Raw genomic sequence first — 12,280 nt, 5'->3', positions numbered from 1 at the left:
CTGGACAACTGGGAACTGGTTTGGCTAAGTAGACATGACACGCTTTGCTTTAATGTAGTAAATGTAATTAGTAATTTGTTGGTGTGCACAAATTCAAAGTAAGGAATTGTGGCATTTAAGGGCAAATGGAAGGAGGATTGGGACTTCTTGGTAGGCTACTGTTTAAGCAGAGAAGGCAGATTTTGTACTAACTTGCTTTTTTTTGTAGCTATACTCTTGAGCCTCTTGCAAAGTGTTTGTCATAAGTTGCATCTGCTCTCCATGTAGGGTTTATATAGAAGTATCACTGAAATATGTGAGAATAAAAACATTTAACCTCTCACACCTGCGCCATCAATTCACCTCGCGAGCACTGTGCGTCCATATATCCGGTGTACATCAAACTTCTCGCGACAGATTTATTTCAACCGCGTGAGCGAGAACAAAACTCACAGTGGAGGAGAAGAGAAAATGGAAGGTTGTGTAGGCTTCGTCTTATGATAGGACACAGCTGGATAACCAGAAAGGTATTGTTTGAAACAATTCTCGTTAGATTAACGTATGCAATGATATCTTACAACAACAGAATGTTAGATGCAAAGTAGCCAAATTAATTTACACTTTTAAAAAAGTCACGCGGTATGGCTGCTTGACCCTGGACTGTGCATAGGTCAGTAAGCTAGCTACCGCTACTATAGCTAGTATGGTAGTAAATTAGTGTCCAACTGTGTTCTTTTTGGTTTTGTATTAATAATGGATGGTTGGTATGGTAGATAAATATGCCCCCTTCACTTTTATGCCACCTTCACTTTTTTTGTTATACTGCTATCCATAATAACACCAACTATATACTCTGCTTGGCTATCAAGCTAGTTTTAAATAGTTTTCTTTTTGAGAACCAAATCTAAAAAAAATATGTAAATTGAGCCCCGCAGTGGTCGTGTCATAATACCCATAAAACCTAGCGGTCAAACACTGAAATGGTTCCAATCGTTTATTCACCATTTAAAGCTGCAATATGTATCCAAATTCGCATAGAAATGTGAGTTAAATAGCTGTCATTCTCATTCAAAGCAAGTCTAAGAAACGCTAGATCTGTTCCATGTGTGCTATTTCTATGCTTCCAGTGCTTATGTTTTGTTCTTGTGTTTTTTTAACTTTTGGTTTTGAACACCAGTGTCAAGCAGCTGAAAATACAATATTTTGCTTATGGAAAATGTATTTCACAATGGTTTAGATGGTGCAATTATTCTCTATACTAAACTTGTTTTGTCATAAACTGAAATTAGGCAAACTAATAACATATCAACCAGGAAATGGCGGAGCGATTTCTGCATAGTGCATCTTCAATTTTAGGCTTAGCCTGGCGTGATGTTTTGATAAGTGTAAATCTTTCAGACAAAGTGACTTATTAGGCTCTATTTACTATTAGTAGAAAATTCTAATTAGCATCTTGCAACTCATCTCCCGCTGACACCATTGCTGACGTCTATTAGCTACCTTGATCCCATTAATCTACTGTTACATATTTTATTTAACTAATATTTGTATGAATTTGGACTTGTCTTGTACAGAACTATCCTAGTAGCAGTTTGGTATTTGTGCCATGAGTACTAGGCTAGTTTTTTGTAAAGAAGCTATATAGCTAGCTACCTACCTAGATATTATCAACATATACAGTGCATTCGGAAAGTATTCAGACCCCTTGGCTTTTTCCTCATTTTGTTACAGCCTTATTCTAAAATTTATAAAATTGTCCCCCCCAAACTACACACAATCCCCCTTAATTAATGAAAAGGAAACACAGGTTTTTAGAGATTTTTGCTAAAAATAAATAATGAAATCACATTTACATAAGTATTCAGACCCTTTACTCAGTACTTTGTTGAAGTCTTTTTGGCAGCGATTTACAGCCTCGTCTTCTTGGGTATGATGCTACAAGCTTAGGACACCTGTATTTGGGGAGTTTCGCCCATTCTTCTCTGCAGATCCTCTCAAGCTCTGTCAGGTTGGATGGGGAGCGTTGCTGCACAGCTATTTTCAGGTCTCTCCAGAGATGTTCGATTGGATTCAAGTCCGGGCTCTGGCTTGGCCAGTTGAGGACATTGAGAGAGGTTCATTGTCCTGCGGAAAGGTGAACCTTCGCCCCAGTCTGAGGTCCTGAGAGCTCTGGAGCAAGGATCTGTCATCAAGGATCTCTCTGTACTTTGCTTGGTTCGTCGTTTCCTCGATCCTGACTAGTTTCCCAGTCCCTGCCGCTGAAAAACATCCTGTAAAACATGATGCTGCCACCATGCTTCACCGTAGGGATGGTGCCAGATTTCCTCCAGATGTGACCCTTGGCATTCAGGCCAAAGAGTTCAATCTTGGTTTCATCAGACCAGAGAATCTTGTTTGTCTTTTAGGTGCCTTTTGGCAAACTCCAAGCTGGCTGTCATGTGTCTTCTTAATGAGAATTGGCTTCCGTCTGGCTGCTACCATAAAGGCCTGATTGGTGGAGTGCTGTAGAGATGGTTGTCCTTCTGGAAGGTTCTCCCGTCTCCACAGAAGAACTCTAGAGCTCTGTCAGAGTGACCATTGGGTTTTTGGTCACCACCCTGACCAAGGCCCTTCTAATCAAATAAAATGTTATTGGTCACATACACGTTTAGCAGATGTTGTTGCGGGTGTAGCGAAATACTTGTGTTTCTAGCTCCAACAGTGACGTAATATCTAACAATTTCACAATACACATCTAAAGGAATGGAATTAAGAATATATCAATATTTAGACAAGCGATGTCGGAGCGGCATAGACTAAAATACAGTAGAATAGAATACAGTGTATACATATGAGATAAGTAATGCAAAATATGTAAACATTATGAAAGTGGCCATTGATTTCAAGTCTATGTATATAGGGCAGCAGTCTCTAATGTGCTAGTGATGGCTATTTAACAGTCTGGTGGCCTTGAGATGGATTCTGTTTTTCAGTCTCTAGGTCCCAACTTTGATGCACCTGTACTGACCTCGCCTTCTAAATGATAGCGGGGTGAACAGGCAGTGGCTTGGGTGGTTGTTGTCCTTGATGATCTTTTTGGCCTTCCTGTGACATTGGGTGGTGTAGGTGTCCTGGAGGGCAGGTTGTTTGCCCCCAGTGATGCGTTGGGCAGACCTCACCACCTTCTGGAGAGCCCAGGCGGTGATACAGCCCGACAGGATGCTCTCAATTGTGCATCTCTAAAAGTTTGAGGGTTTTAGGTGCCAAGCCAAATTTCTTCAGCCTCCTGAGGTTGAAGAGGTGCTGTTGCACCTTCTTCACCACAATGTCTGTGTGGGTGGACCATTTCAGTTTGTCAGTGATGTGTCAGTGATTCTCCTCTGCGGTCCCCTTGATGTGGATAGAGGGGTGCTCCCTCTGCTGTTTCCTGAAGTCCACGATCAGCTCCTTTGTTTTGTTGAGCTTGTTGTCCTGGCACCACACTCCCAGGGCCCTCACCTCCTCCCTGTAGGATGTCTTGTCATTGTTGGTAATCAGTCGTACTACTGTTGTCATCTGCAAACTTGATGATTGTGTTGGAGGCTTGCGTGGCCATGCAGTCATGGGTGAACAGGGAGTACAGGAAGGGGCTGAGCATGCACCCTTGTGGAGCCCCTGTGTATAGGATCAGCAAAGTGGAGGTGTTGTTTCCTACCTTCACCACCTGGGGCGGCCCGTCAGGAAGTCCAGGACCCAGTTGCACAGGACGGTGTTCAGACCCAGGTCTCGAGCTTAATGATGAGCTTGGAGGGTTTTATGGTGTTGAATGCTAAGCTATAGTCAATGAACAGCATTCTTACATAGGTATTCCTCTTGTCCAGATGGGATTGTGCAGTGTGATGGCGATTGCATCGTCTGTGGATTTATTGGGGCGGTAAGCAAATTGAAGTGGGTCTAGGGTGTCAGGTAAGGTAGAGGTAATATGATCCTTGACTAGTCTCTCAAAGCACTTCATGATGACAGAAGTGAGTGCTACAGGGCGATAGACATTTAGTTCAGTTAACTTGGCTTTCTTTTTTTGGTACCCTTCCTCAGATATGTGCCTCAACACAATCCTATCTCGGAGCTCTACGGACAATTCCTACGACCTCATGGCTTGGTTTGTCCTCTGACATGCACTGTCAACTGTGGGACCTTATGTAGACAGGTGTGTGCCTTTTCAAATCATGTCCAGTCAATTGAATTTACCACAAGTGGACTTCAATCAAGTTGTAGAAACATCTCAAGGATGATCAACGGAAACAGAATGCACCTGAGCTCAATTTCCAGTCTCATAGCAAAGGGTATGAATACTTATGTAAATAAGTATTTTTTTATTTTTAATAAACGTTGAACATTTTCTAAAAACCTGGTTTCACTTTGTCATTATGGGGTATTGTGTGTAGATTGAAAAAATATATACACTACTGTTCAAAAGTTTGGGGTCACTTAGACATGTCCTTGTTTTTTTTTTAAAGAAAAGCAATTTTTTTGTTGTCCATTAAAATAAAATTGATTAGAAATACAGTGTAGACATTGTTGTAAATGACTATTGTACCTGGATCTTTTATGGAATATCTACTTTGGCGTACAGAGGCCCATTATCAGCAACCATCACTCCTGTGTTCCAATGGCACATTGTGTTAGCTAATCCAAGTGTATCATTTTAAAGGGCTAATTGATCATTAGAAAACCCTTTTGCAATTATGTTAGCACAGCTGAAAACTGTTGTGCTGATTACAGAAGCAATAAAACTGGCCTCCTTTAGTTTAGTTGAGTCTGTAGCATCAGCGTTTGTGTGTTCGATTACAGGCTCAAAATGGCCAGTAACAAATAACTTTCTTCTGAAACTCGACAGTCTATTCTTGTTCTGAGAAATGAAGGCTATTCCATGCGAGAAATTGCCAAGAACCTGAAGATCTCGTTCAACACTGTGTACTACTCCCTTCACAGAACAGGCCAAACTGGCTCTAACCAGAATAGAAAGAGGAGTGGGAGGCCCGGTGCACAACTGAGCAAGAGGACAAGTACATTAGTGTCTAGTTTGAGAAACAGAAGCCTCACAAGTCCTCAACTGGCAGCTTCATTAAATAGTACCTGCTAAACACCAGTCTCAACGTCAACAGTGAAGAGGCGACTCTGGGAGGCTGGCCTTCTAGTCAGAGTTCCTCTGTCCAGTGTCAGTGTTCTTTTGCCCATCTTAATCTTTTCTTTTTATTGGCCAGTCTGAGATATTGCTTTTTCTTTGCAACTCTGCCTAGAATGCCAGCATCCCGGAGTCGCCTCTTCACTGTTGACGTTGAGACTGGTGTTTCACATAAGTTCTGAACCTATATACATTTTACTGATACAGTATATTTTACATTGGTTACCTTGTTAGTCCCATCCTTCAGCTCCACTCAACCTCTCCAAACTATCTCTTAACTCCATCCATTTATTTTTATTTCTGTTTCAAATCAAAATCAAATTTTATTTGTCAAACGCTCCGAATACAACAGGTGTAGACGTTAGTGAAATTCTTACTTACAAGCCCTTAACCAACAATGCAGTTTTAAGAAAATAACTAAAGAAATAAAGTAAAAAATAATTAAAGAGCAGCAGAAAAATAACAGGAGCGAGGATATATACAGGGCGTACCGGTGCAGTCAATGTGTGGGGGCACCGGTTAGTCGAGGTAATTGAGGAACTATATGCATGTGGGTAGAGTTATTAAAGTGAGTTATGTATAGATAATAACAGAGTAGCAGCAGTGTAAAGGGGAGGGGGGGACGAGACAATGCAAGTAGTCTGTGTAAGCCATTTGATTATCTGTTCAATAGTCCTATGGCTTGAGGGTAGAAGCTGTTTAGAAGCCTCTTGGACCTAGATTTGGCGCTCCGGTACCGCTTGCCGTGCGTTAGCAGAGAGAACAGTCTATAACCAGGGTGGCTGGAGTCTTTGACCATTTTTAGGGCCTTCCTCTGACACCGCCTGGTATAGAGGTCCAGGATGGCAGGAAGCTTGGCCTCAGTGATGTACTGGGCCGTACGTACTACCCTCTGTAGTGCCTTGCAGTTGGAGGCCGAGCAGTTGCCATACCAGACAGTGATGTAACCAGTCAGGATGCTCTCGATGGTGCAGCTGTAGAAACTTTGGAGGATCCGAGGACACATGCCAAATCTTTTCAGTCTCCTGAGGGGGAATAGGTTTTGTTATTCCCTCTTCACGATTGTCTTGGTGTGCTTGGACCATGTTAGTTTGTTGGTGACGTGGACACCAAGGAACTTGAAGCTCTCAACCTGCTCCACTACAGCCCCGGTCGATGAGAATGGGGCGTGCTCGGTCCTCCTTTTCCTTTAGTCCACAATCATCTCCTCAGTCTGGATCACGTTGAGGGAGATGTTGTTGTCCTGGCACCATATATTTTTCAACTGTGATGTGATGTTTCACAAAAGTTATGAACCTTTCTGTTCTCGTAATTTATACAGATTGTAAATTAAAGATACAGATTTTTGCTAAGAGTATTATTATATTATTGATCGATTGCCTATGTGTTTTAAAATCACCCAGCAGTGCTATTTGCAGAGTTGGCTCCAGGTAAATGTTGCAATTCTTCAGCCAATCCTGGACCTGTGACCAAAAACGAGCTACATATGGACAGTACCAAAACAAAAGATCTCATAATTCTGTCTCTTCGCAGCAACGTCTGCAGAGTTGGGATGGTTGTATCCCCCATATATATAACATTCTATTGGTTGCAATAATTTTGTATAGTAATTTAAATGGAAAAAAATGTTACGTTTTGAATCCGGCGTCGTTTTGCCTATCAGTTCATAAACCAAGTGCCATGGATTCCGTACCTCAAAAATCTCTTCCCAACTATTTTGCAATCTGTATGACACAGCTGTCAATTTGTTTGTCCGTATAAAACTGTTATAGTTTATCACAATTTTCTTTAACCAATTGTGGTTTTTAATGCAGGTCTGACAGACAAATTCCTTACTGTTTCCCCCTTCCACTCCAGCCTGTTTCCACCTTCTGCCTCTTCAATGTTTGCAGTAATGCTGCCATTAGTTGGTTGTAATTTTGGGAGAGCAGATATTTTATATGTATGTTAGCTGCATGTGTGACAACTCCACCAGTCCTATTTATGATTGATCAAGTACTATATTTGAGTTTAACCATAATATTTGTTGTATTATTTGTTCTGTCTTTTCTGCTGGATTAAACAGAAATTGCAACCAACTTTCTATGGCTTGTTTTAAAAATAGCAATATTTTGGAGCTTGTTTCATTTTCAAAGAACCGAAAGTGAGAGGTATTAATTTGAATAAAGGGGAAAGGACATTCTTGAACAAGGGGTAAGACATTCTTACTAATCTGCTAGAGAACCATTTTGGATTTAAGTATAACATGCTGACCACACTGGCCGCGTGCACGAGCATTGCAAATGCATGTTATTCAATCATTGCGTCAACACTGCTCGTGCGCGCATCAACGAGGGTCTGTGTAGCCAGGCGCTAAAATAGAACTTGGATCTATTTGTGACGCTTGATGCGCTGCAAGTCCCGCCTCTCCCATCTTCTCATTGGTTTTTACTAGAGGTCGACTGAGTATGATTTTTCAACGCCGATACCGATTATTGGAGGACCAAAAAAAGCCGATACGGATTAATCGGCTGATTTAAAAAAAAAAAGAAGGAAAAAAAAGAAAATGTATATATTTTTATTTGTAATAATGACAATTACAACAATACTGAATGAAAACGTATTATATTAAGTTAAAATAAATCAATAAAATCAATTTAGCCTCAAATAAATAATGAAACATGTTCAATTTGGTTTAAATAATGCAAAAACAAAGTGTTGGAGAAGAAAGTAAAAGTGCAATATGTGCCATGTAAAAAAGCTAACATTTAAGTTCCTTGCTCAGAACATGAGAACATATGAAAGCTGGTGGTTCCTTTTAACATGAGTCTTCAATATTCCCAGGTAAGAAGTTTTAGGTTGTAGTTATTATAGGAATTATAGGACTATTTCTCTATACGATTTGTATTTCATATACCTTTGACTATTGGATGTTCTTATAGGCACTTTAGTATTGCCAGTGTAACAGTATAGCTTCCGTCCCTCTCCTCGCTCCTACCTGTGCTCGAACCACGAACACATCGACAACAGCCACCGTCGAAGCAGCGTTACCCATGCAGAGCAAGGGGAACAACTACTCCAAGTCTCAGAGCGAGTGACGTTTGAAACGCTATTAGCACGCACCCCGCTAACTAGCTAGCTATTTCACATCGGTTACACCAGCCTAATCTCAGGAGCTGATAAGCTTGAAGTCATAAACAGCACAATGCTTGAAGCATTGCGAAGAGCTGCTGGCAAACGCAGGAAAGTGCTGTTTGAATGAATGCTTACGAGCCTGCTGGTGCCTACCATCGCTCAGTCAGACTGATCTATCAAATCATAGACTTAATTATAACATAATAACACACAGAAATACGAGCCTTTGGTCATTAAAATGGTTGAATCCGGAAACTATAATTTCGAAAACAAAATGCTTATTCTTTCAGTGAAATACGGAACCGTGACGTATTTTATCTAACGGATGGAATACCTAAGTCTAAATATTGCTGTTACATTGTACAACCTTCAATGTTATGTCATAATTAATTACGGCCTTTGTTAGGAATAAATGGACTTCACACAGTTCGCAATGAGCCAGGTGGCCCAAACTGCTGCATATACCCTGACTGCTTGCACGGAACGCAAGAGAAGTGACACAATTTCCCAAGTTATAAAAAATTCATGTTAGCAGGCAATATTAACTAAGTATGCAGGTTTAAAAATATATACTTGTGTATTGATTTTAAAGAAAGGCATTGATGTTTATGGTTGGGTACATTGGTGCAATGACTGCTTTTTTTTGCAAATGCGCTTGTTAAATCATCACCCGTTTGTCGAAGTAGGCTGTGATTCAATGAGAAATTAACAGGCACCACATCGATTATATGCAACGCAGGACACGGTAGATAAACTAGCAATATCATCAACCATGTGTAGTTAACTAGTGATTATGTTAAGATTGTTTTTTATAAGATAAGTTTAATGCTAGCTTGCAACTTACCTTGGCTTCTTGCTGCCCTCGCGTAACAGGTAGTCAGCCTGCCACGCAGTCTCCTCGTGGAGTGCAATGTAAGGCAGGTGGTTAGAGCGTTGGACTAGTAACCGGAAGGTTGCAAAAATGAATCCCCGAGCTGACAAGGTAAAAATCGGTCGTTCTGCCCCTGAACAAGGCAGTTAACCCACAGTTCCTAGGCCGTCATTGAAAATAAGAATGTGTTCTTAACTGACTTGCCTAGTTAAATAAAGGTGTATAAAAAAAAATCGGCAAATCGGTGTCTAAAAATACCGATTGTTATGAAAACTTGAAATCGGCCTTTCCGATTAATCGGTCGACCTCTAGTTGTTACCCACGTGGGTGATTGAAAGATGAACTGAGGTCCACACTCCAGTCCAGTTGGTGGTGGTAATGCGCCTTAAAGTTGGTTGCCAACTTCCATATAAAGTCCAAAGAAGAAGTTTGACGGAGGAGGGATTACTAGAAACAAACTCAGTTTACCCTTTTTGCTCATATAATTAAAAAAGCTGGTCGCTAGGTGTAGGCAAGGCCATAGCAAATAGGTAAACTGGGATGTGACTAAAGAGTTAATCAGGGTGATTCTTTTTCCCCCACAAATAGACAGGTATTTTTAATTTCCATTGTAGCAAGATCTTAACTATTTTTGCAAACTTTCTATTAAAATGTATTGTAGTGAGAATTTCTTTATTTCGGGATATGAGTACTGAGTATGTCCACATCACTGTCAAACCATTTTTATTGGTAAACTACACAGTAATGTAAAAGTAGTATTTTTTTTTTTGTAAACCAATACGTATTATAAACTGGGTGGTTGGAGCCCTGAATGCTGATAGCCGTGGTATATCAGACCATATACCACTGGTATGACAAAGCATTTATTTTTACTGCTCTAATTATGTTGGTAACCAGTTTTTATAATAGCAATAAGGCACCTCTGGGGTTTGTGGTATATGGCCAAGGCTAAGGGCTGTATCCAGGAACTCCGCGTTGCATCGTGCGTAAGAACAGCCCTTAGCTGTGGTATATTGGCCAAATACCACACCCCCTTGGGCCTTATTACTTAAATATACACTTTATCATAATTTGGTTGTAATCCAGAGAAGTTAGAAAAGTAGGCTGAGGAGGGATCCAAATTGTGGATTTAAAAGAACGTGAATCATCCGCGTACAATGACACCTTTGTTTTTAAACCCTGGGTTTCTAGCCCCTTGATATTATTGTTGGATCTGGCGCCGACAGAGATGGTCGCTTGGCTTCACGTTCTTAGGAAACTATGCAGTATTTAGATTTTTTTATGTAGTTCTCTGTTTCACGGAGACATGGCTCACTCGGGATACGTTATCAGAGTCGGTACAGTCACCCGGTTTCTTCACGTATTGCGCTGACAGAAACAAACATCTCTCTGGTAAGAAGAAGGGCGGGGTTGTATGCCTTATGATTAACGAGTCGTGGTGTGATCATAACAACATACAGGAACTCAAGTCCTTTTGATCACCGGACCTAGAATTCCTGACAATCAAATGCCGACCGCATTATCTACCAAGAGAATTCTCTTCGATTTATAATCACAGCCGTGTATATCCCCCCCCCAAGCAGACACCTTGACGGCCCTGAAAGATCTTCATTGGACTCTATGTAAACTGGAAACCACATCCTGAGGCTGCATTTATTGTAGCTGGGATTTTAACAAGGCTAATCTGAAAACAAGGCTCCCTAAATTTTATCAGCATATCGAATGCGTGACCCGGGCTGGAAAAATTACTGCGACACATACAAAGCCCTCCCCGCCCTCCTTTCGGCAAATCTGACCATGACTCCATTTTGTTGCTCCCAGCCGATAGACAGAAACTAAAACAGGAAACCCCCGTGCTCAGGTCTGTTTAACGCTGGTCCGACCAATCTGATTCCACGCTTCAAGATTGCTTCGATCACATGGACTACACTACGTTACGCTGATTCGATGAGCGAGTTTATTAGCAAGTGCATCGGTAATGTTGTACCCACAGTGACTATTAAAACCTTCCCTTCCAGAAACCGTGGATTGATGGCAGCATTCACGTAAAACTGAACGTGCGTACCACTGCTTTTAATCATGGCAAGGCGACCGGGAACATTACCGAATACAAACAGTGTAGCTATTCCCTCCACAAGGCAATCAAACAAGCTAAGCATCAGTATAGAGACAAAGTAGAGTCGCAATTCAACAGCTCAGACACAAAATTGGATTACCTTTGCTGTTCTTCGTCAGAATGCACTCCCAGGACTTCTACTTCAACAACAACAACATGTTGTTTTGGTTCCAAATAATCCATAGTTATATCCAAATACCTCCGTTTTGTTCGTGCGTTCAGGTCACTATCCAAAGTGTAACGCGCGAGCCCATTTCGTGACAAAAAAATTCAAAATGTTCCATTACCTTAATTAGAAGCATGTCAAACGCTGTTTAAAATACATTTTTATGCTATTTTTCTCGTAAAATAGCGATAATATTCCAACCGGACAACGTTGTATTCATTCAAAGAGTGAAAGAAAAAAATGGCGAGATCTTGTGAACACGCAGCTCCAGTCTATCTGTCACCAGGCAGTCCACTGACAAACTCTGCTGCTGTTATCTGCCCAGAGACAGGAGATGCGTCATTCCACTTTCTGAAGGCTTTAGAGAGCCAAAACTTAGAAAGTGTCACGTAACAGCACAGATACTGTAATTTCGATAGAGATGCAACAGAAGGACTACAAATTGTCAGACAGGCCACTTCCTGCTTGTAATTTTCTCAGGTTTTTGCCTGCCATGAGTTCTGTTATACTCACAGACATCATTCAAACAGTTTTAGAAACTTTAGAGTGTTTTCTATCCAAATCTACTAATAATATGCATATTCTCATTTCTGGGCAAGAGTAGTAACCAGTTTAAATCGGGTACGTTTTTTATCCGGCCGTGAAAATACTGCCCCCTATCCCAGACAGGTTAAGAACACATTCTTATTTTCAATGACGGCCTAGGAACAGTGGGTTAACTGCCTTGTTCAGGGGCAGCACGACAGATTTGTACCTTGTCAGCTTGGGGATTTGAACTTGCAACCTTTCGGTTACCCCAGGATCTACACTCAATCACGGATTACAAAAAGAAAACCAGCCCCGTCAAGGACACCGATGTCTTGTTCCCAGACAAACTAAACAACTTCTTTG

The 12,280-nt window shown here is 41.1% G+C and overlaps 1 protein-coding gene across 7 annotated transcripts in view; it reads left to right on the top strand.

Annotated features, from left to right (window-relative positions):
- The first annotated feature begins 390 nt into the window (after nucleotides 1-390).
- The window catches only part of LOC106571967 (death-inducer obliterator 1), a 78,664-nt gene continuing 66,774 nt past the window's right edge, over nucleotides 391-12,280 (top strand). For all 7 annotated transcript variants that reach the window (XM_045695935.1, XM_045695940.1, XM_045695937.1 and 4 more), the window contains exon 1: nucleotides 391-506. The gene's annotated coding sequence lies outside the window, so the exon portion shown is untranslated. The remainder of the gene's footprint in view (nucleotides 507-12,280) is intronic.

Source organism: Salmo salar, chromosome ssa15 (assembly GCF_905237065.1).
Source record: "Salmo salar chromosome ssa15, Ssal_v3.1, whole genome shotgun sequence".
NCBI lineage: Eukaryota > Metazoa > Chordata > Actinopteri > Salmoniformes > Salmonidae > Salmo > Salmo salar.
Note: the sequence above shows the minus strand (reverse complement) of the source record. Positions and strands in the feature narration are given on the sequence as shown.